General features: G+C 40.2%; 1 protein-coding gene across 5 annotated transcripts in view; it reads left to right on the top strand.

Annotated features, from left to right (window-relative positions):
- IQUB (IQ motif and ubiquitin domain containing) overlaps positions 1-26,573 on the top strand; it is a 431,014-nt gene that overhangs the window by 350,963 nt on the left and 53,478 nt on the right. The window lies entirely within an intron of this gene.

Below are 26,573 nucleotides of genomic sequence, written 5' to 3'. Positions count from 1 at the left end.
TTCCTGTATGTACAAAAGGCTGCCGAAACACTGGAGTTATCTAAAAATGTTCTATTTTATTATCAAACTTTCACCTTGACGCATTTCAGCTGCTCTCGCTCCTTACTTGCATCATGTTGAACTGTTGCATATGGTATATAATCATTAAAAAAAGGATACAAAAGGTATAGTAAATTGTAGATTATATTTGGTTGTAACAGATTACCTTCAAATTCTATTTAAAAAAAACAACAGTTAAAATATAGTTATGGTTATTAAAATTGAAAATCACTGAAATTAGTAAATTATGGTTAAAACCACAATTCATATCGCCCACAACAGACATGCAAACTATAACTTTGCACACCAAATGCAATGCTTGTGACTTTATAATATTTGTGCCAATGAATAACACCTTAAACAAAATGTCATTAAATAACGACACATATCCAAACTAACAAATTACACTACATTCATAGTCGTGTCCGTCCAAGTGGTAAGGGAAATGTGATATGTAATCTCATCCGTAAAATGATTTACAGTATTTTTTTCAATAAGGGTGAGGTTACGATTATCGCATTTTGTGAGTGAGTTATGGCTTACATGGCTATAGGTTGAGTTGTAATTTATGATTCTAACCATAACTGGAGAATTTCACCTTTTTTTGTAACCATAATTACACTTCAACACTGTTTTTATAAGTGAACATAATTATGTTTGATTCACACTTTCCACAAAAAAAAAAGCTTTTTTTGGTTTGCCTACGAATTGTGATCCCCATAGACAGATTTGCATTCAACTTTCAATCCATGAATTCAGTCATCTCTGCCTCAGCATTCCTAGTTTTGTGTAGATTTATATATGGGCAAACAATTATAGGGGAATTACAGAGATAGCAGCCCTTAGACTGGTGTTGTATTTGGTCACACTAGTGAGAAATCTAAGAGCGACAGTATATCTAAGATCTTTGGAAGATGCAGCTTCGGAAGGGGGTTCCGGTAGGAACGCTTGATTCAACCAATGTAAAGAAATTCTTGAATGAGCTGTAGTTGGGATTTCTATGGTCAGACCCAAGAAGAGTAAGCCGGGACAATGCAGATTTGACTAAAGATTGCTATCACGAGTCCGTGCAGATGAAGCAGTACAAAGTGCTAAAGGCTGGGTCTCCAGTGGGCAATAATTTCTGCAGCGTCTATGGCCCTCCCTGTATCTTCTTTTTGGATTTGATCTAACCTGCGTTTAAATGAACATTATATATAAAATTCAGTATGGTACATTGCCGACCAAAGAATATATTGAGCCAGAAGCTTTAGGCTTGCTGTTGGCTCTGAATTTTGTTACTGTGTATTTGGAGGGAGGTACAACCTACAACAATTTTTGCTGTTTTGTTCTATATATGTCTCCGCAAGTATGCTATGGCTTCTTCCCCTTTCTAGACTTTATGGGGCTAATTGAGTGAAATCTGCATGGGAACTTTGCTTCAGGACTGATCAGTTTGTCCTCGACTCTAGTATCATATTTTTGGGCTGCTTTGCCACGTCTGAAAGATTTGCCCACTATCTTAGGTACTAAGTTAACTGGATAACCTATATCAGAGGAGCATTCACTGGTGGTATACCTTCTATGTCCCTATGCACATGCATTTACTCCTTAGTATGATGTTATCTCTGTTTTACTGGCATAGTTGCATTATCTGATAGTCCTCTACTGCATTTGTTTTAGTGATCTTTTTTCATGCTTCCAATAGGATGGGATTAGTAGCTATTGTTTCCATAGACATCTTTTTCCAGTGTCAGTGGTCGCTGACAATTGCTAGTTTGAATGTTATCATTGTTATGTACCATGTTGTTATGCTTCCTAGTACTTCCGTTTAACAGGTCCCTGCGTCGTTCCGATTTACGAATGTGTTGTTCTTGTTGCCCTTTAGCTATTGTCTCTGTAGGAATTAATCTCTAACACTGACGGTTGTTGACTTACTGCAAGAACGTATTTTATTTGATATTATTTGCTTTGTTTCTATTCCTTTTTGTGTTGCACTTCAACAGGTCCCTTATTGCACTGAATTATTAATTGATTATCCTTGTCCTCACAACTATTGTTTCTAGGAGTATTACTCTCTAGTGAAGTCGGCTGTTGATTTATTGTTTGATTGTATTTTCTATTTGATATTATCTAATGTGTTTCTATGCTCCCTTGCATTTGTACTATAATTTTAATCCCTGCATTGCACCGGCCTATGAATTGACTGTACTTGTTGGCGTAGCCCTGGTGAGGCCCTTTGTGCTTCCCCTATTTTTTATTTGCATCTCTTTGTCTTTCCATATATCCATCTTTTATGTTTAGATGTTAGCCATAATGCCATACTTATGTGTTATAAGCCATACATTTACTTGGTGGTTTATTTTATGTATGATTTTAACTCATGAATTTGCTGGCTCTTCTTATGTATGAGTTAAGAATTATGTTTCTTTTTAATTGGGGCTTTTAACTATTGTAAGGCTGATAGCTGAAACAATAAATACTACTGAATAAAACAAATCTGAATGTACGTGAATGAAAAAAAGAGTGATTTCCCATCGGAAATTTTGCTCTCTTCTACAACTCGTGCGACAAACAGATTTACATCAAAGTTGGCAAGAAAGTAGAACTTTACTTGAAAAGCATATTTTTTAATTTTTAGGTTTGACATATCACACACTAATAGATACATAAATAGAGGCTGTCAATCAAGATTCTTGTGCCATTTGTCTGGTCAAATGTCACTCAAATAATGCCCCCTCCTTAATATAGCACAAATTATTGGTCTTCAGCATTGGATGCCTTTAATTTAAGTAACTGCATTTTGCCTTGTACATGTACACAGTTGCAACTTTGTTGACAGGTGGACTTCCCAGTGACTGCTATTCCCTGAGTACAGTACGGCCGTATCAACTATTTCTATCACATTCAAGACATTTATTGTAAGTTGCAGCATTGACTTATCACTCACTATCCACCAGCTTTGGTATATTTATTACTTTATCCTTTAGAAAAATGAGCACCAGTTATTAGAGCAGTTGGAGAAGATTGTTTGGATATATATATATATATATATATATATATTGCAACACAATCCGACTATGTAGTCGTTTCGCTACCTTAGCTTCGTAAAAAAATATATACATATATATATATATGAATCCTCAAATGTCCGCCAGTCTCCCAGCCACACACGGCGGCGGGCTCGAGTGAGGAGGCGATCCTCGTAATATTCAAAGAAACAACTTAATCAGGTTTTTGGGATGACAGCTCGACGCATGCAACAAGCTGTTGCCTGCTGTAGGCTTTCGATACAGCTTGCTGATGAGTCGTCCATTGTTAACTGATACCTGATTCACAGCATCCCCTTTGGCGAGTTGCTACGCGCAAAGAGGAACTGTGCAACCGACACAGACTTTCACAAGGAAATGAATATCATGAAGGAGAGGTTCAGGGAGAGGGGCTATCCGGCCAAAGTGGTCGAACAAGCCTGTAACAAAGTCAGAGACGTAGAGAGAAAAGATCTTCTCATATCCAAACAACCAAGCGACAGTGAAGAGGGACCTCTTAGATTTATCACCACATATTCTGACCAAACATGGCAGGTCAGAAGAAGTCTGAAGAAATTTTGGCATATACTCCAGCTGGACGAAACACTAAAAAAGGCTGTGGGGAATCAACCTATGATTACCTACAGGAAATGTCCAGCTCTGAAAGACGTGCTATGTAGCAACATGGTAAAGGACAAAGAAGATACCGGGAAGGTAGAAGGTTTCTTTACCTGTCGCTCATGCAAAGCTTGCAAGAACAGTGTCAATAAAAAGGAAATCACTTTGTCTAAAAATAACAAACCCTTTAGGATTGCAAAACATTTGACATGTAAATCTGACTACTGTGTCTATGCACTGCAATGTCCCTGTCCATTGACCTACATTGGCAGCACGATACATCCTTGTAAAAAACGTGTGTTAGAACACATGCGGGCCATAACGAATGAGGACAAAAACTATCCAATTGCCAAACATTTTAAGGACCTGCATGGAAAAAATCTAAGTGTATTTAAGTTTTGTGCTTTAGACAGAGTCCCACCGTCAGAACGAGGCGGAGACAGATTGAGACAACTACGCCAGCTTGAATCAAGGTTCATAATTAAGTATGACACTGTACACCCGCTGGGGTTGAATAAGGATGAGGAGTTAGCAGTCCACCTAATTTAAAGAGTCCGTGTAACATATTCACCGTACTGATGATACTCTAGTAATGTAATCACTTAAAAACATGAATTTGAAGCTGTCTTGGATGTTTAACTATTTGAGTATATTTTAAAGTGATTATATATTTTTTTATGTTTGTAGGAGACATATGTGTCGCCGCACAGGGATTACGTAATACCACTGGTTGCTGCCGATTTGACTTAATTGGATGGAATCACAGGACTATACATTTGTTTATTTGAAAACTTTTGGAATTCAACTAAAATGTTGAAGTTCCAGGACATTGAGATCACTGACTGGTATGATGCAGTCATGCCCACTGGGGCGGAATTGTTATGTTTTATGTATCTGAGCATTGGTACATTCGCCCACTTGGGCTCAATCTTGAGAAACGTTTGAAAAAACTTTTTGATTTGACATAAGGGTTTAACCTTTGAGTAAATTGTAACAAATTAATTTAAAGTTACATTAATCTCTGTGATCCTTATACAGTTTCTTTTGTACATATTGTATAATGTATATTATATCTGTGTCCAATCACACATTCAAATATGGCCGCCACAACTGTGGTTGAACTAACACTGGTGTGAGGACGAGTAGTCCTACTTTTATGTTTATATTTTTTGACTTTAAAAATGTAATTGTTTGTAAACACCGTTACCCGTGACCAAGGTGCGGCTGCACCGAAACGCGTCGGGTGTTGTTTGGCATTCCGTGTGTGAATAAATAACACGCTAAAAGGACCTGGGCTCGAGTCAACTTTGTGATTCATAAGTTGTTTCTTTGAATATATATATATATATGTATGTATATATATGTATGTATGTATATATATATATATATATTCACTGAAAAAACCATAGGTTATAGACCATATATAGTTAGGAATTAGCATTTACAAAACCTTGAAAATTCACTGAAAAAACCATAGGTTATAGACCATATATAGTTAGGAATTAGCATTTACAAAACCTTATTTTACTCACACAAAACCATTGAAATTCCATATATAGTTAGTTGCACTAACTATATATCGCGCACCCGCAATCCACTGCTGATGATGTCACATATTACATCATTCATGACATGGTCAGTGACATCACTGATGACATCACTGATGACATCTCAAATGACATCACTGATGACATCACTGATGACATCTCAAATGACATCATCTAGTGTCTGTGTGTTTTTGTAAAGTTTAAATATGTTTTACATATTGAAGAATGAGTGGATGTATGGAAGACTGAGTGTGTGTGTGGCTGGCTGGGAGGTGTGTGACTCTGTGCATATCAATGTGTACTTGTATCAGTGATTGTATAAGAGAGTAAGTATGTGTTAGTATATGTGTGAAAAAGTATGGTGTTCTGTGTTTAACTGTATAGATGAGGAAATCGAAGTGTGATTGATTCTTCACAGGACTGACTAGGTGTATGAGTGCATATGATAGTGTTGTAATAATGAGTGACTGTATGTATGAGTGATTGTATGGGTGAATGAGTGAATGTGTGTGTAGACGTAGGAATCAGTGAGTGCGTATGTAGTAACTGGTATTGGTGTGTCATGATGTCATCAGTGATGTCATTTGAGATGTCATCAGTGATGTCATTTGAGGTGTCATCAGTGATGTCACTGAAGTATGGTGTTCTGTGTTTAACTGTATAGATGAGGAAATGGAAGTGTGATTGATTGACAGGACTGACTAGGTGTGTGAGTAACTCCATGGATGAGTGGCAGTGTGTGAGTGTCTGCATAGGTGTATGAGTGACATCAGTGATGTCATTTGAGATGTCATCAGTGATGTCATTTGAGGTGTCATCAGTGATGTCACTGAAGTATGGTGTTCTGTGTTTAACTGTATAGATGAGGAAATGGAAGTGTGATTGATTGACAGGACTGACTAGGTGTGTGAGTAACTCCATGGATGAGTGGCAGTGTGTGAGTGTCTGCATAGGTGTATGAGTGCATATGATAGTGTTGTAATAATGAGTGACTGTATGTATGAGTGATTGTATGGGTGAATGAGTGAATGTGTGTGTAGACGTAGGAATCAGTGAGTGCGTATGTAGTAACTGGTATTGGTGTGTCATGATGTCATCAGTGATGTCATTTGAGATGTCATCAGTGATGTCATCAGTGATGTCATTTGAGATGTCATCAGTGATGTCATCAGTGATGTCACTGACCATGTCATGAATGATGTAATATGTGACATCATCAGCAGTGGATTGCGGGTGCGCGATATATAGTTAGTGCAACTAACTATATATGGAATTTCAATGGTTTTGTGTGAGTAAAATAAGGTTTTGTAAATGCTAATTCCTAACTATATATGGTCTATAACCTATGGTTTTTTCAGTGAATTTTCAAGGTTTTGTAAATGCTAATTCCTAACTATATATGGTCTATAACCTATGGTTTTTTCAGTGAATTTCATTGGTTTTTTAACAGCTAATATCTGTAGCTGTAAAATGTATTCTTCTTTAAATCCAAAAATATATTTTATATGTTTATGAATAATTTTTTTTTTAAATATTTTTTTTTCTTCGTTCCCGCTTCGCGAATCGGGAAGCTTCCCGTTAGCTGACCTTGATGCCGCGAAATAGACCGCGAGCCGGTAAACGTTTCTTTACCGCAACTGCCGCGTTAGAAAACAACATCGTGACGCCTCCCGTCCGCATGACGTTTCGCGTTGTCGCGTGATACGTCATATGACGTGCTACGTTAGCGAACTGGTACGCGAAGCGAGTCGCAAAGCGCAGGTTTCTGGAAGCAAACCGGGAGGCCCTGCAAAGCGCTTAACGTAAACACAGCAGGTCATGTGACTTGGTAATAACACTTTTCATTGGTTCATTTCACTTTTGGTTTCCTAATGATGTAAGACTAGGTCATATAATCTAAAATGAACACTTTTCATTGGTTGAGAACTCTTGTTTTTCCCAAATGATGAAAATCCCTCCTTCTTTCCTCACTCTGACTTTCATCATTGTGAGAGAAAGACCCTTTGTGATCACTGAGCAATGGCTTCTTTAGTAGCTTCAGCTGGGGCTTCCCCACCACCTCCACCACATCCAAGGAAGAGTGGACCACCTGCTCAAGTTATAATTCAACAAGAAGAGGAAGAAGAGGAACAGAACGACGAGCACGAAGAGAGGCAGTTTTTGCCTGAGGAGCCCAGGACGTCTCACCGGAAAGAAAACTTAATTTGGCAATTTTTTAAAATTCCCAAAGGTCAGAAAAAAGTAAATGCAAGATACGTAACTTGCCTTATATGTCAAGATAGACTGTCCAGAGGAACCGAGAAAAAATACAGTTTCGGAAACTATACAATGCATCGCCATATGACTAGGTGGCATCCTAACAACTACAGTGCTGCACAGTTTCGGAACGACCTAGATAATCTCCCTATTATGGCCAGAAGATCTGTTGTACCGGAAGTAACGGGACCAGAGGGCAGGGAGATGGTGCCAAATATACAAATGAGATTTGGTGAAGTAAAACACATCTGCGTATTTTGCGATGGATTCATTTGCTACGGAGAAAGAAGCATCACTCTGATCAACAGAGCTATTGACTATCATATGCAAGTTTGTACGAAACGCCCAAAATAATAAATACTTTTTTTTTGTTTTGTTGCTCCTGTTGAGCCCTTTACAATGAATCGTTTTCATTGCCCCCTCCAAGAAAAACCCAAAAAAATATAAAACTGTTCAGAAAAATTCAAAAAAAGTAAAAAAGTGTTCCGAAAAATAATAAAAAAAATATAAAACAACAAAAACAATAAAAAAAAAAGTTCTTTTCAGAACTACCTCCCCGTTATTAAAAAATTGGTACAATATTTGGAACTGTGCCAACCTTTATTTCTCTTAGTTCGCTTCCCAGTTCGCTCGCCGGTACGCGAACCGGAAGCGAACCAAAAACAGTAAGTATAAGGGAAGGAAACAGACACTTATGTTAAAAGAAAGACAGCTATAGGGGAGTAAACTAGAGATACTATTACCCGTAATCCACTGCTGATGATGTCACATATTACATCATTCATGACATGCTCAGTGACATCATCAGCAGAGGATTGCGGGTTTTTTGGCAACGTGCCTTATCCACGGTTTAATAACGCTGCCTTTTGCTTTATATAAGTTTTCAAATTGTATGAAATATATACCAATAGGTCGTTATGAACCTTTAGGTAGTGCTTTTCTTCATGAGGTCTGGTCGCTTCCATACACATACAGATGTTTCAAAGATGATCAAGAAGTTTATCTGAATGGAGAGGAATGCACTGAGACGCCAGATCATTCACTAATGTGTAGGCACATACAGTTACACGGTTCATGCAACAAACACCGACCAAATATGGCTTGCGTGTTGCAAGGCACGCCAGTTCCTGCTATCATCCCCACGTTCAAGTTGTTGGAAAATGGTAGTTATTTGATGCTCAATAATGAAGATTGTTCTGGGTTAATTAAAAGTATTCCTTTTATCGTAACAGTAAGTGAACGGGTTATTTGCTGCAGAAATGTTCTATTTCCTCCCACACATGAACATAGGGAGTTTTCAATCTCGCCACAAATACCAACCTTGGGAGCAGATTTCAACGGCATGGCAAGAATAAGAGCTCTTTTGTCTCAGAGAGAGGTGGCCTTGAGTTCGGCCCGTGAAACTTTCGTGCTTCACATAGCGAACACCCGTACAGAGGTGCAGACCCTTTTCAATTCAGATTTGCCTTTCCATTTCAGCAAGATGGTTCGGACTATCTTTAACGCATCCTCCACAAAGGCCCTGGCGCACTTTTTTAAAGTTGTTACCAGTGGTCTCGTGACTTCATTTGAGAAAATCTTTGGAGTCATCCCTGCTTTCTTTCATTCTATTTTTTCCACTCTGCTTCGTGGATTGCCATTTTTACTTGCATTACCAGCGGACGCTCTTGTGCTTTTTTACATTTTTAAATATGGATGTCCCTCCTATGCAACCTCCCGCCCTGCAGCTGCTGACACTGTTCCGCAATCGCATGCTAGAATATTATGGCACAATGCCGTTGGCGATATTAAGCACGGCATATGGATTATCTTTTCGATTCTCCTACTTCACCTGTGTCCAGCCTGTATTTCACTGCCTGACCTGTGATTTCGATTGGGCCATTGATTTGTGTCTCTGCGGACCGGTTTCTCCTGACGTCGACTTTAATCAGCTGATGACTCCTATCATTACTCACGAGTTGGTTTGTCCTGGCGAAAGGATTATGGCTGTGGCATTGATGCATGGACTAATTGGTCCCTGGAATTTACTGGCGGCAACACAGTCTTTCTTGGAACAGAGCTTTCTTGAAAACCCACCGAGCTGTCCTCTGATGGTGATAGAGGATCCGGTGCTGGGAGAGCACGTATGTTCTTTTCCGCTTTTAAATTGGATGGCTGAACTGTTTTCGGATGAAGACGGTGACTTCCTATTGGAGGCTGTTGCAGCTTATTTTGCATATACAGTTATGTCATAGACCTTTTTCATGTTTGATATGCTGAGTACTAGCATTTCATTGACAATTCATTGACTTATTTGTCAAGTTTTTATTATTTACCTTGCCTATTGGCTTAAGACTCTATAAAGTACTTGGCTGTTTTATTTTTCTTTAGCATTAAATTTTCCTAGTTTTTAATGCTTTACCTTGCGGACCGTCCACATATAAACTTGCAATCTGCTCTCATGAGATGGCACTTCTATTATCTTATTCAGTTCGTTTCCGGATCATGGGGAGGTGTCATCTAGGTCCTGGATATCTTTACACCGTGTTAAGTTAGCATGGGCTCATTACCGGTTTAAACGCCATTTTTCCTTTTTTGCAACTTCTGCACACGACACTTAGTTGTTGCTTTAGCTTTCAACCTAGTAGTTCATCGTGGTTTACATGAGAATAATATGTTATTGCTCTACTATCTGCTTTGCTTGTTAAACTATATCTGTACAGCGAGTGCTAAAGTTTCAAGAACAACACGATACAGAATTGTTATGAGGTCTGATCTCCACGACTTCATACTCATAACATAAGTGCAACTTCTGCCAATTCTGGGCATGAGGCGGGTTTTATATTGCTTTGCCGAACACACATACACAACACTTGATGCGGTTCACATGAAGAGAGAGCTGGTGTATGCTGATGTGATTCCTTCAAATCTAAGACACTAAAGTATGGGCACGCCCTAAACCAACACAAAGAGACCTTCTTAGCAAATAATATAATATGTGTATTAGGGAGGGTGAGATATAAGCAGCCGCGGGCCGTGGAGGGAGTTACGGTGAGGCAGGGAGGCGGGGAGGGGGAGAAGCAGGGTGGAGCCCTCTCCACCCTGCCCCTCCCCCTCCCCGCCTCCCTGCCCCACCGTAACTCCCTCCACGGCCCGCGGCTGCTTATAAGTGTTGCTAACTCTTATTCATTTACAGCATGTTAACATACTGTCACCATTCGCTTTTTATGTACTAGTAACTATGCTGGTAATTTTGCTACTGATAATATGTGTACTTGTATTATCTAAGATACTACGCCTGAGAAGACGGCATTAGTAAATAAACATTTCAAATACACATGTGTTCTTCTTAACTCCATGTTCTGGTTTCTAAGAAATATATAACGACCGACTGTTCATGAGTTCCACGTATCCTGAGGTACTATAAGTTCATATTCTGGATTGTCTAAACATTGAGAGTTTGTTATATCCAATGTGACACTGTACCTAGCTTGCTAAGGGGTTTTTGATTACTAAGGTGAGTTTTGGGACACCCTAATTCGCCGAGGTTCCAATCCTCTGTCCACAGTTCTGTGTGAGAACAGAAACCCTGCGACAGGGGCACCCCCGACCCTTGCTGGAGCTTCATCACACTTGCGATACAACTCCAGCAATGCGCCACCTTTACGGCACAGATACATCACGCATCTGTGCTGTTTTTGCCCCATGATGCGCCGCATTGTAAATGCAGCACACCATAGGTGACGGAACAGCGGCACAGAATGACTAACACATCCCTGGTGATGCGCCAGTCATCATAAATCTATCCCTATGCTTCTTATCTTGTTAGAGATGAACCGCCATATGTATCATCAACGTTTTTTGCATTTCCTAAATAGCGAACTTTAAGGAATAAATAGCGATTCTTTACCATTCCTAGTTTGCGATGAGCTATTTGCTAATTACAAATTACCCATTCATTTCCTTCATTTCCATAGGGCGGTTGGACTCACTTTTAGCTCGAACGGCTGAATGGATTTCCACGAAACTTGGCAAAATTGTAGGGACTGGTAGCCCGATGTGCCTTTGCTATGTCTCAAGATATATGCTCCAGTGGTTTTTACGAAAATTAACTTTGAAAAATATATATTGGGCTACATTGGCCTATATATATGTTGGAGCCCAAATGTAGCCCAATGTAGCCCAATGAAGCCCAATGTAGCCCAATGTAGCCCAAAGATGGCCGCCAGAGACGAAAAAAAACAAATGTAGCCCAAATATCAGCCAGATGTAGCCCAACTATAGCCCAGTGACAGAATGACCAATCAGCTTCGCAAACCTCCGTTACGCGAAGCGGAGCGCTGTTACAGATATATATCTTTTTTTGAACGTTAATTTCTCAAAATCCACTGGAGCACATATATTGAGACCTAGCAAAGGCACATCGGGCTACCAGTCCCTAATATTTTACCAAGTTTCGTGCAAATCCATTCAGCCGTTCGATTATTATTATTATTATTTTTTTTTGCCCCGCGGGGCCCTTTTAAAACCTCCACATCAAACCTAGGGGGTCAGCGAGGATCTACTATTCCCCCTTATGGTCATTTGCCCCTTCGCTTTCGCCTCCTCTTGTCTCTCGATCCTACCGAGAGACAAGATGGCGGCCGCTACGGACTGTTTGGAATGTTGACAGACGCCGGAGAACCAATCAGCTTCGCTTCACAAAGCTCCGTTGCGCGAAAAGTACGCGTCCTGGAGCGCTGCCCGGTCCGCTGTTACAGATATATATCTTTTTTTAAACGTTAATTTCTCAAAATCCACTGTAGCACATATATTGAGACCTACAAAAGGCACATCGGGCTACCAGTCCCTACAATTTTGCCAAGTTTCGTGCAAATCCATTCAGCCGTTCGGGCTAAAAGTGAGGCCAACCGCCCTATGGAAAACTCAATGTTAAAAACACGTTTTGGGACCCCCCTTTTTTCTCGACCCCCCCTGGACGAACCCCCCCCCCAATTTTCAGGGGCTGCTCAGAAACAAAATGTGCCATTTTCCTGAAAATTTCAGCCAATTCCGTCCACAAACGCCAAAGTTATTAGACATAGAATTTTCAAAAATCCCATAGAGAAAAAATCCTAACTATATATACCTACTGGCGACCGCCAGTAGGTAATATATATATATATATATATGTATATATATATATGACTGGAATCTTTTCGACGAAAAGAAGAGAGGCCACACGGGGATACAGGAGCAGGTAACCATTTATTTCAGAGGTCCAGGTAATGGCGGATGCATTTCGGCTTAAGAGCCTTCTTCAGCGCCTTCCTCCTAAACAAAACAGCCCCAAATGATTATCCTCCTGTGACTGGATGTCTTGCAGGCACTAAGTTCCCTCCCCCTAATGCATTCAGCACAGCAGTTTGTAGTCCGTGTTGAATATTACGGACTCAAAATCCCAGCATGCACCATCATGGCAGGTCCAGGTCGCTGGTGTGGGGGAGTGGAGAAAATGTAGTTTGAAAACTCATAATGCCTGTAAAAAATTGCAAAATACTGTAAGTCGGCTGGCAAAATCATGCAATGACTTTACCGATCGGATGACAGAAGTGGAAGGTCGTATAGCTGTATTAGAAGATCAGGCATCACTTAATAGAACTGATATTGATGGAATTAAAGCTCAGAAAGATGACGTGAATGCCAAGCTGGTTGATTTGGAGAATCGGCTTCGCCGCAATAATTTACGGGTTTTGGGGGTACCGGAAGGACGTGAGGGGTCAGATGTGAGACAGTTTATAGTTGAAATGTTTGAAGAAGCATTCCCAGAGGTTAAAGACTGGCAATGGTCCCAAGAGATTCAAAGGGCTCATCGCTTTCCATTCCGCAAGCAAACTTCACGGGCCAGTCAAAGCCAACAATACCCCCGCGCAATCTTGATATCCGTTAATAACTTTCTTGCGAGACAAAAAGTGTATGATCTTGCGAGACCAGATAGAAAGCGATTTGGAAAGGGTATTGAATTTTTTGTTCGTCCCGACTATTGCCATGCTACTGTGGAAAACCGCTGGAGATTGCGCCAGCTGATTCCGCCATTTCAAAAGCAGGGTGCTTAAGCTTTTCTTCTTCAACCATCTACTTTAAAAACGATATATAAAGGACAGAATCACTTTTTTACAATGGAGGCTCCAGCAAAGGAATATCTAAATTCCTTAGCATGAGAAAATGTACTAATCTTAAAATCCTATTTGGGTATATTGTTTATCTCTCATGCTTGTTCTTTATTGGCTAACGGACTCTTCCAAGCTTGAGAGAGGATCCCACACGCATCACCGGGGCGATCGGCCCCTTTGCCTTAATGTTGGGGGAGGGTCACAACGGGTGGGGGGAGGTTTGGCGGGGGGGGAGAGGGTTTGGGGGGGCACGAGGGGTGTGTTTGGGAGAAATAGGGGGAAAAAAATTCAGTCAAAGTCACAAAATATTTAGAATATACGTATTGTTTTTCTTTGGGTGTAAATATGCATGGTATGTATTTAATAGCCATGACTAGCCTTCGTATATGTTCATTTAATGTATGTGGTCTGAATATTATCCAGAAACGAAAACGAGTGATGCATGAAATTCGTTTGATTCAACCAGATATAATATGTCTACAAGAAACGCATATACCATGGACTAATAGAAAAGATTTGAATGACCTTGGGTATTCGGTATTTGCGGTTTCTAAACAATCCACAATGAATCGAGGAGTGGCCATATTGGGGCGACAATTTATATCTACGACAGGCAGAAGCAAAGTGGATAGTTTGGGGCGCTGGGCTATTATTGAATGTGTTATAGGTAATGCTGTGGTTACTATATGTACAGTATATGGATCTAACATGGATGACACTGCTGTGATAGAATTTTTGAATGTAGAACTGGCTCTATGGGGGACCCCACTCTTCTTACTGGGGGATTTTAATATTCATGGGGAGTTGAATAATTGGGACAGGGGGTTTAGCCGCTATATAGGTAGGAAACCTAAAGTATTTAAAGAATTACGACAACTGCTATTTCAACATGGTTTGATTGATGGATGGCCGATAGCTAACCCGAGCGATCCCGGATTTACCTATTTTTCCTCACCTCATAAGAAATTTGTGCGCCTTGATTATATTTTTTTACCTCGGTCTATGGCAGAGGGATCTAGAATGTTTATAATGCCTCGCATCACATCTGATCATGCTCCTATTGTTTTAGAAGTGCCCTTGCTTAAAATTCAACGTATAATAAGGTCTTTCTCATTCAATAAGAAATTGCTTTTGGATGAAATATATGTCCAACAAGTTGTAGTATGGGCCGAACAGTTTTTTGATCTTAATAGAGGGTCTACCTCTTATGCAATGGTTTGGGATTGTTTTAAGGCAGGTCTACGTGGGGAGACCTGTAGTTATGGTTGGGGTCTGCAACAGGAAGGGAAAAAAAAAATGACCCAATTTCTGCAGGATCTAACAAATGCAGAGCTAGACCTTACACATATAATAAGCCTACACCAAGATAGTAGTGCAGCACAAACCAGAGTTGCCAAATGCAAAGCTAAAATAAATGGGATATGGAGTCAGGATATTGCACGTCAATATAAATGCTATCGTGCTGAGCGATATGAATACGGTGAAAATGTGGGAAGATGTCTAGCCCAAAGAATGCGGGGGCGCCAGACAGCTCAACGGATAACTTCCATAGCAGATAGACATGGTAATGTAATAGAGTCACCAGAAGGCATTCTACAGGTATTTCACGATTACTATACAGATTTATATACCCAAGATAAATCTTCTAATGATCTAATTGATCAATACATTGATAGGTGTGACCTAACACAATTAGATCCTGCGAATAAAGAGGATTTAGACTTACCAATTACAATGCAAGAGCTTGAAAATGCTATTAATGAACTCGCGCTAGGGAAAGCCTCTGGCCCAGACAAACTTCCATTAGAGATCTACCGTATATTGTTTCCTATTATTAAATACGACATGCTGGCAACGTTTTTAGATGCTCAGAATGGAAATCCCCCTCCATCATGGGATAACGCTAGTATAATTGTATTTAAAAAGAAAGATAAACCGCAGCACCTTCCTGGGTCATATCGACCTATTTCTCTTATTAATACAGATGTTAAACTATACTCTAAAATACTTGCGAATAGGTTGATACAAGTTGTCCCTGCACTGGTTTCTAATCAACAACATGGCTTCCTTCCTGGGCGTGGTACGATTAATCATATACATCGTGTTATTGCAACTTTAGATTATGCCACTGTAAAACACGCAAATGTTGGCCTGATCTTTTTAGACGCTGAAAAAGCATTTGATCGCGTAGCATGGGTATTTTTATGGGCGATTTTGGGGAAAATGGGGTTTGGACCTCGATTCATATTTGCTTTACAAGTAATGTATAGACACCCTAAGGCTAGGATATGTTTGTCAGGTCAAGAATCAATAGTAGTTAATATTACTCGGGGCACTCGTCAGGGGTGTCCATGCTCACCATTATTATTTGCCATTTATATAGAACCACTGTTAAGAATGTTGCTGATCTCTCCACATATTCAATCTATGACCTTACCTGGGGGCAATATACGTGTATTAGCTTAAGCTGACGATGTAGCGATTATAACGTCCGATCCCGAAAGTGCATTACAAGAGATTGAAAATTTGACTAGTGAATTCGGTAAAGTATCGGGGTATAAACTTAATATTAAAAAAACCCAGGTCATATGTTCACCAGGACTTTGTTTAAACGATACTAGGGTCACTACTGAGGCTAAATATCTTGGTATCAAAATTAGGTTATCGCTGCAAGAGCTAGTCATGGCAAATTGGTCAGATATTCTACAAACCACAAGAAACCAACTTGAGAAAATTGAGTGTTTACATTTGTCATTAGTTGGGAGACGTAATGTCCTAAAAATGACCATTCTGCCTAAAGTTTTATACTATTTTCGATCCGTGCCATTGGAGATACCTATACTACAATTGAAGAAACTACAATTTGTAACAGATAGATTTTTATGGGGTTGGAAATCGGCACGCAGGGCGTCTAAATTTATGACACTACCATTACTACGTGGGGGTTGGGGAGTTCCAAACTTCGCATTATATTATATAGCGTGTCTTATGCAGAATATTAAGTATTTTGCGATTGGTGGAACCCCACCTATATTTGAGTGCCCTGATATCTTTTCTCTTTTATTAGGCCCACAGTCTCAGCAAATGCTACTACGTTTTCTAGAACCCAGTTATTATAAAAGAACTAGATTCAAACTGGTGATGGCTGCATATAAAGGATGGCGGTTTATACGGAAGCTTACCTCATTTGGACCTATTAATTTCTATACCCCGTGTAATTCTACAGAACTGCTTCCTTCAATATTCTGGGATCATACTATGGGTATATGGGGGCAAAAAGGTATTTTAACTTTAGGCAATATGGCCAAGGATGGTACAATTGTTTCGTTTCAGGAGTTAAAAAACAGTTATAATCTTTCTCAACATGATTTCTTTAAGTATCTACAAATACGTGATTTTATTTTGAAACACCCAAATGTGCTACCGCTTTGTCACAATAACTTTATTGACATTCTTAAAAAACCTTTTCGTATTGGAATTATATATAATTATTTGGTAAATCAATATCAGGATGATTTGGACTCGCAGGAATCCAAATGGTGTAACAGAATGGGTACACGGGCAGTACCCTTTTTAGAATCTATTTCTATAGCGGATAAAATCATCCTGTCTGCCAATTTATACTCACAACATTATAAAACTTTATTTAATCTTTATCATACGCCATTTAAAATGATGAAATGGGGTAGTGCTAATAATGGGAAATGTTATAGATGTCAATCAGATCAAGCAGATATTGTACATCTATTCTCAGATTGTTTAGTGTTAAAATCCTTTTTCATATCTATAGAACAATTTCTAGCTTATATCACTAAATGTGATGTCATAATTTCTAGAGAGATGATCATTTTTGGTTTATCTAATGATAATAATTTATTTTTAGGATATCAAAATAATAGATATGTGATATTTATGGCAATGGCGGTCGCGCGCCTATGTATATCATCAATGTGGCTGAAGCCAGAAGCTCCTATATTCGAAATGTGGCGCGCAAAGTTTTATAATGTCTTTTATTTAGAACATAATCTCTATCGGATTGGATATGTTAGTAAAATGCAAAAAGGGTACACAATTTGGCAGGCAATGATTGATCATCTGGACCCATGATAAAAATGATGGGTTGTTTTTTTTTTTTTTTGTTTGTGAAAAGATGATAATATTGTTGTTTGTATATAATATCTTGCGGTCTGCCTGCTATATATATTTGATTATGACTGTGTAATTGTCATATACATGTGTTTGTTTTATGTGGCTTTGAACTGAATCAATAAAAAAATTTAAAAAAGAAAAATGAGCACCAGTTATTAGAGCAGCTGGAGTGTATATATATATATATATATATATATATATATATATATATATATATATTGCAACACAATCCGACTATGTAGTCGAAATAAACGGCAAGCACGCTGGTATCCGGATTTAAGATATTTTAATGCAAACCCCCCTCACCCCAGACAGACACGTTTCGCTACCTTAGCTTCGTAAAAAAAAAAATATATATATATATATATATATGTATGTATATATATGTATGTATGTATGTATATATATATATATATTACCTACTGGCGGTCGCCAGTAGGTATATATAGTTAGGATTTTTTCCCTATGGGATTTTTGAAAATTCTATGTCTAATAACTTTGGCGTTTGTGGACGGAATTGGCTGAAATTTTCTGGAAAATGGAACATTTTGTTTCTGAGCAGCCCCTGAAAATTTGGGGGGGTTTCGTCCAGGGGGGGCCGAGAAAAAAGGGGGGTCCCAAAACGTGTTTTTAACATTGAGTTTTCCATAGGGCGGTTGGCCTCACTTTTAGCCCGAACGGCTGAATGGATTTGCACGAAACTTGGCAAAATTGTAGGGACTGGTAGCCCGATGTGCCTTTTGTAGGTCTCAATATATGTGCTCCAGTGGATTTTGAGAAATTAACGTTTAAAAAAAGATATATATCTGTAACAGCGGACCGGGCAGCGCCCCGGTTCGCGGACCTTACGCGTACCGGAACTTCGCGTAGCGAAGCTGATTGGCTCTCCGGTGTCTGTCAACATTCTAAACAGTCCGGAGCGGCCGCCATCTTGTCTCTCGGTAGGATTGAGAGACAAGAGGAGGCCAAAACAAAGGGGGAAATAACTATAAGGGGGCATACTAGATCCTCCCTGACCCCCTAGGTTTAATGTGGAGGTTTTAAAAGGGCCCCGCGGGGCAAAAAAAAAAAAATTTTTTTTTTTGTTTTTTTGCGTGGGTAGCGCCCGGTCCGCGAACCGGGAAGCGTTCTGGGCAGCGTACTGCAATGAAAAATGAATGATAGACTTTTCAAATACTGTATGTTAATTGATTGTTGGTTTTGTTGATTATTTTTTATTTTTTTTTATTTTTTAAGCAATTATTTATTATTGTGATTGTGTTTCAAAATTTAATAACATTTCTAACATTTCACTGTCTGAAATGTCGTCATTTTCATTGAACATAGCTTGTAATCTATGAGGGTGTAAAATGTCCTTAATATTTTTCAAATGTTTGTTCTCTCTTTCACAGATTGAAAGTATAAAAACAAAAAGTGAGTAAGTTAACGACAATTATAAGGTAAATGTTTTGTACTCTTTTTGTTACATTTCTATCACATTCACCTACTATTAGTTCCACTGCTTCATTTCTTTAACCCTCAGTTTCCTGCCTTTGCTACTTTCCTCATTCCTTTCTCTATTACCTACTTACTCAACTCCTTCCACTCTTTTTCTCAGTCCCTCTCTTCTCATAGTTCCTCACTCTTGTTCACTCACTCCGTCTCTATTACTCTTAGTGTCTTTGACTGATCACTTTTTCACTACTTGTTCATAATGCTTTCTCTGTGTAGTTGAAGCACACTAAGAGGCATATTATGAACACAGCCAATAAAATTATTGCTCTTTTTATTGGCAGAAAACTGGTGCAAAAGTGGTTTTAGTGGCAGTTTTCTGCCGCAAAAGCAGCTTTAGCGACACATTTCTGCCAATAAAAGCTGCAAAACTTTTATTGCATATGTTGATGATATGGCTCTATGTTACTTACATTTCTTTGCTGTTTCAATTAATCTTTTTCTGTTATTTTTTGTTTTCTGTTTTCTATTTTTTCTCTCTGTTATTCTTCATGTTTTAATCTTATTTTGAACATTCACTCACATTCTCCAAGAAACTCTTCTTTGTTAATGTTATACTCTCTTTTTTTTTCTTTCACTTCGTTATCTATTTTGTTTTTCACAATTATACCCTCTTCCGTCTTTTCTTCGGTAAATAGATCTATTAAACAGTATCTCTTCTTTAGTCCCTATAGCTGTCTTTCTTTTAACATCACTCTCTGTTTACTTTCCTTATACTTACTCTATTTTTTTTTTTTTTTTAATTTTGGTTAGCTCTCGGTCCGCGTACCGGGAAGCTAACCGGGAAGCGAACCAAAAGAAATAGAGCTTGCCAGAGTGCTAAACATTCTAGCAATTTTTTAATAACGGGGAGGTAGTTCTGAAAAGAACTTTTTTTTAAATATTTTTGTTGTTTTATATTTTTTTTTTCTTTTTTGAACATTATTTGTTTTTTTTGTATTTTTTGAACACTTATTTGTTTTTTTTGTTTTTTTTCAAAGGGAAAGAACAGAAAGAAGCATTGAAAAAGGCTCAACAGGAGCAAAAAAAAAAATTAAAACTTGCTGCGTTTGGAGCATCGGTGTTTCTCGAAAGCCAAATTAATTAATTTCAGACTCATGTTTGCGCATGAAATTAAAGTGCCACAATATAAGCATGTCAGCTTCATATGGACAATTTTTTTTTGAATATTTGGCACTGTTTCGTTGGCCTCTCCAAATGTGAGAGAGATATCAGTAGATGTTCTTGTCACCGAAGTTGGGGGGTTCTGTTGTAGTTCACGCATCTCTGCACGACTATAGTTGTTTGGATGCCACCTCTGCATATGTCGGTGCATCGTGTGATTTCCATAACTGTATTTTTTATTAGTGCCCCGGGATAACTTTTCTTGGCAGATAAGGCACGTAGCATAGCGTGCATTGACTTTTTTCTCTCCTGGTGGAATGGAAAAAAATTGCCAGATAAAGCTAACTTTGCGATGAGATACCCGGGGTAACTCTTTGACAAATCGTGGTCCCTCTTCTTCCTCTCCGTCTTGTTCTTCCTCTTCCTCCTCTGTGTCTCCAATAAACTGTGCAGGTGGTCCTCTCTTCCTATGAGGAGATGGTGGTGGTGGTGGTCGGGGTGCAGAAGCTGAAGCTACTATTGAAGCCATTTTTTAATCAGAGCAAATGATCAGGTCTTCCTTTCTCAAAGTTGAAAGTCAGAGTGAGAAAAAAGGTGGGGGCTTTCATCATTTGGGAAAAAAAATAGTTCTAAACCAATGAAAAGTGTTATTTTTAGGTCACCTGACCTAGCCTTACATCATTATGAAACCAAAAGTGAAATGAACCAATGAAAAGTTTTATTAACAAGTCACATGACCTCTCACGCTCATGTTACGCGCTGCGGAACGCGCCCCGGTTAGCTTCCGGTCGCTGCGCTTCGCGCCTCGGTCCGCGCCCCGGGGCACTTCCGGGTGCGCTAACGCGGTACGTCACAAGACGCATTACGCGGCAACGCGATACGTCGCGCTTTCGCGACGCGACGCAGATCGCTTCCGGGGAGCTGCGTTTCGCGCCTCGGTCCGCGCCCCGGGGCACTTCCGGGTGCGCTAACGCGGTACGTCACAAGACGCATTACGCGGCAACGCGATACCGTCACTATGTTGATTTCTTACCGGTTCGCGGACCGGGTCGCGGCATCAATTTGAGCTAACGGAAAGCTTTCCGGTTCGCGGACCGGGAGCGAAACAAAAAAAAATATTACAAAAAAATTATTAATAAACATATAAAATATATTTTTGGATTTAAAGAAGAATACATTTTACAGCTATAGATATTAGCTTTTAAAAAACCAATGAAATTCACTGAAAAAACCATAGGTTATAGACCATATATAGTTAGGAATTAGCATTTACAAAACCTTGAAAATTCACTGAAAAAACCATAGGTTATACACCATATATAGTTAGGAATTAGCATTTAAAAAACCTTATTTTACTCACACAAAACCAATGAAATTCCATATATAGTTAGTTGTACTAACTATATATCGCGCACCCGCAATCCACTGCTGATCATGTCACATATTACATCATTCATGACATGGTCAGTGACATCACTGATGACATCACTGATGACATCTCAAATGACATCACTGATGACATCACTGATGACATCTCAAATGACATCACTGATGACATCACTGATGACAACATCCAGTGACTGTATGTTTCTGTAAAGTTAAAATATGTCTTACATATTGAAGAATGAGTGGATGTATAAGTGTCTGAACAAAGGATTTAGTAGGTGCATGACTGACTGTATGAGTGAGTGATTAAATGTGTCTCACTGAGTGCATGGGTTAGTGACTAAACTGTCTTAATTTGTGCATCATTATGTCTGTTGTTCTGTAAACTGCTGCATGTGTTGATCAGTAGCTATATGATTAACTATATGGGTTATTGATTGGTTGCCCAAGTATTTGTATGGGAGACTGAGAGTGTGTATGGGTGGCTGGGATGTGTATGACTCTCTGCATAGATGTGTGAGCAGTTGATTCACTAGGTGTATGGGTTCAAAAGTGCATGTGGAAACATCTGTATGGGCGGTTGACTGTGTGCATGAGTGCATTGGTGAGTGAATGGATATCTCAGTGCTACATGTCAAAGTAAGTACATATGTAAAACACAGTACATGTGAGAGTTGACATATATAAATAACTGTGCATAAGAGCCAGTGAATGTGTGAGTGGCTGTATGAATCATTGTGAACTTGTATCCAGGATTGTATAAGTGAGTAAATATGTGTTAGTATATGTTTGAATAAGTAAGGTGTGTATAACTGTATAGTTGAGGAAATGGAGGTGTGATTGATTCTTTGCATGACTGACTAGGTGTGTGAGTAACTCCATGGATGAGTGACAGTCTGTGAGTGTCTGTTTTCACTGAGTGTATCTAAGGTTATATTAGAGTCTGAAGAGGTTCATCGTATTATCACATGAATGATGTCATCAGTGATGTGATCAGTAATGTCAAATGAGATGTCATCAGTGATGTCATCAGTGATGTCATTTGAGATGTCATCAGTGATGTCATCAGTGATGTCACTGACCATGTCATGAATGATGTAATATGTGACATGATCAGCAGTGGATTGCGGGTGCGCGATATATAGTTAGTACAACTAACTATATATGGAATTTCATTGGTTTTGTGTGAGTAAAATAAGGTTTTTTAAATGCTAATTCCTAACTATATATGGTGTATAGCCTATGGTTTTTTCAGTGAATTTTCAAGGTTTTGTAAATGCTAATTCCTAACTATATATGGTCTATAACCTATGGTTTTTTCAGTGAATATATATATATATATATATATATATATATATATATATATATATATATGTATACATATATATATATGTATATATATATGACTGGAATCTTTTCGACGAAAAGAAGAGAGGCCACTCGGGGATACAGGAGCAGGTAACCATTTATTTCAGAGGTCCAGGTAATGGCGGATGCATTTCGGCTTAAGAGCCTTCTTCAGCGCCTTCCTCCTAAACGAAACAGCCCCAAATGATTATCCTCCTGTGACTGGATGTCTTGCAGGCACTAAGTTCCCTCCCCCTAATGCATTCAGCACAGCAGTTTGTAGTCCGTGTTGAATATTACGGACTCAAAATCCCAGCATGCACCATCATGGCAGGTCCAGGTCGCTGGTGTGGGGGAGTGGAGAAAATGTAGTTTGGTGCCCACGCAGGAGGGCGGGGTGATCGATGGTCGACGAAAATCACGGCGCCAGTCCTGTGTCCCCATAGACTGCAGCGCCCTTCATCCCAGGTCAAACACGAAAGCAGGGGCGGTCAAATACGAGACTGTTTGCCCGTCGAGGTAAAATACCCCAGTCTGCTTCCTATGATCTGAGACTCTTGGCGGACCCCCGGTGCTATCGATTCCTCGATTGTTTGACTGCTGCAAGCAGCGTGATGCCAGTGAAGCTCCGTAGTCACTTAAAGCTGCAGGGCCATCCCAACTATGCGTCTGGCTGCGCAGAATATATGACTGGAATCTTTTCGACGAAAAGAATAGAGGCCACACGGGGATACAGGAGCAGGTAACCATTTATTTCAGAGGTCCAGGTAATGGCGGATGCATTTCGGCTTAAGAGCCTTCTTCAGCGCCTTCCTCCTAAACGAAACAGCCCCAAATGATTATCCTCCTGTGACTGGATGTCTTGCAGGCACTAAGTTCCCTCCCCCTAATGCATTCAGCACAGCAGTTTGTAGTCCGTGTTGAATATTACGGACTCAAAATCCCAGCATGCACCATCATGGCAGGTCCAGGTCGCTGGTGTGGGGGAGTGGAGAAAATGTAGTTTGGTGCCCACGCAGGAGGGCGGGGTGATCGATGGTCGACGAAAATCACGGCGCCAGTCCTGTGTCCCCATAGACTGCAGCGCCCTTCATCCCAGGTCAAACACGAAAGCAGGGGCGGTCAAATACGAGACTGTTTGCCCGTCGAGGTAAAATACCCCAGTCTGCTTCCTATGATCTGAGACTCTTGGCGGACCCCCGGTGCTATCGATTCCTCGATTGTTTGACTGCTGCAAGCAGCGTGATGCCAGTGAAGCTCCGTAGTCACTTAAAGCTGCAGGGCCATCCCAACTATGCGTCTGGCTGCGCAGAATATATGACTGGAATCTTTTCGACGAAAAGAATAGAGGCCACACGGGGATACAGGAGCAGGTAACCATTTATTTCAGAGGTCCAGGTAATGGCGGATGCATTTCGGCTTAAGAGCCTTCTTCAGCGCCTTCCTCCTAAACGAAACAGCCCCAAATGATTATCCTCCTGTGACTGGATGTCTTGCAGGCACTAAGTTCCCTCCCCCTAATGCATTCAGCACAGCAGTTTGTAGTCCGTGTTGAATATTACGGACAAAATCCCAGCATGCACCATCATGGCAGGTCCAGGTCGCTGGTGTGGGGGAGTGGAGAAAATGTAGTTTGGTGCCCACGCAGGAGGGCGGGGTGATCGATGGTCGACGAAAATCACGGCGCCAGTCCTGTGTCCCCATAGACTGCAGCGCCCTTCATCCCAGGTCAAACACGAAAGCAGGGGCGGTCAAATACGAGACTGTTTGCCCGTCGAGGTAAAATACCCCAGTCTGCTTCCTATGATCTGAGACTCTTGGCGGACTCCCGGTGCTATCGATTCCTCGATTGTTTGACTGCTGCAAGCAGCGTGGTGCCAGTGAAGCTCCGTAGTCACTTAAAGCTGCAGGGCCATCCCAACTGCGCGTCTGGCTGCGCAGAATATATGACTGGAATCTTTTCGACGAAAAGAAGAGAGGCCACACGGGGATACAGGAGCAGGTAACCATTTATTTCAGAGGTCCAGGTAATGGCGGATGCATTTCGGCTTAAGAGCCTTCTTCAGCGCCTTCCTCCTAAACGAAACAGCCCCAAATGATTATCCTCCTGTGACTGGATGTCTTGCAGGCACTAAGTTCCCTCCCCCTAATGCATTCAGCACAGCAGTTTGTAGTCCGTGTTGAATATTACGGACTCAAAATCCCAGCATGCACCATCATGGCAGGTCCAGGTCGCTGGTGTGGGGCAGTGGAGAAAATATAGTTTGGTGCCCACGCAGGAGGGCGGGGTGATCGATGGTCGACGAAAATATATATATTTTTTTCTTGGTTGAAGCCAAATCTCATCTGCTGCAGCAGTAGTCCTTGCACTTCTTTCCAATAAGCTGTTGTTGTAGTTGCATGTATTCATTGTGTTCAAAATTCCCAGGGTGTTAGAGTCATCCCGGAATAATAGTTCTGTAGTTGCCATTCACCATTGTGGTGCACATCTTGATTTCTAAAGAGAAAGGAAAAGTTTAATGGAAGTCAGTCCAGGGCGAATGTGATACTGTAGAAGTTAACATGTTTGTTTTCTCTCTGGTTTGAGGAGGCTTGAACCTAGGTGCAGAGCAGTGTTGTGTGTATTTTCTCAGTATGTCAACCCTCTTCCAAAGTGTAAGCATACACCCAGAAAGGGCTGTAACACCTCTGTACTCTTCTGTGAGGAACTGTGTTGGTTATGTGGTGCAACAAACGTTCCATTTCCATTGCACTCTTCTGGGAGGATTTCTGATTGTAGTATAGCACAACTGCAGCTTACCATCTCTAGTGCCGTCTTCATGTGAGCAACTCTGTTGGTAGTATTGCACAACTGCAGATTTCCATCTCCATTGCATTCGTCTGGGAGCCCCTATGTTGGTAGTTTAGTACAACTGCAGCTTTCAGTCCCTATCTCCATTGTATTCTACAGTGAGGATCTGTTTTGGTAGTAAAGTGCAACCAAGTTTTCTATCTACATTTTACTGTCCTGTGAGGACCTACATTGGTAGCATAGTGCAACTGCAACTTTCCTTCACCATTTCAATTTTCTGTGAGGACCTCTATTGGTAGTATAGTATAGTGCAACCTCTGCTTTCAAGCACATTTATATTCTCCTCAGAGGACAACTGTTTGCAGTACAATGCAACAAGCTTTCTTTCTCCGTTGTACTCTCCTGTAAGGATACCATCTCTGGACTGCTAAGTGATACTTCAGTTTTCCAGCTTTTGTCCAAGACTGTGAACAACTTGGACGTAGAGGCTGTGCTGTATGCATTTTCTCACAATATTAACTTTGTCAGTGCACACTCATGCCTTTGCTTTGTATGGTGCAAGTATATTTTCACTACAAAGAATAAATACTGAGGTTGCATAAATCACACTTCTGAAGCCTATGATATGATAGTTTTATAGAGCGCTTGAATGCCGAGGCGTCTTGGCGCTAAATGGTGAGATAGGGGATCGTAGCAGCTATAACTG

The sequence above is a fragment of the Lissotriton helveticus genome, chromosome 1_1, assembly GCF_964261635.1.
Source record: "Lissotriton helveticus chromosome 1_1, aLisHel1.1, whole genome shotgun sequence".
Taxonomy (NCBI): Eukaryota; Metazoa; Chordata; class Amphibia; order Caudata; family Salamandridae; genus Lissotriton; species Lissotriton helveticus.
This window is presented reverse-complemented; position numbering and strand designations above follow the sequence as displayed.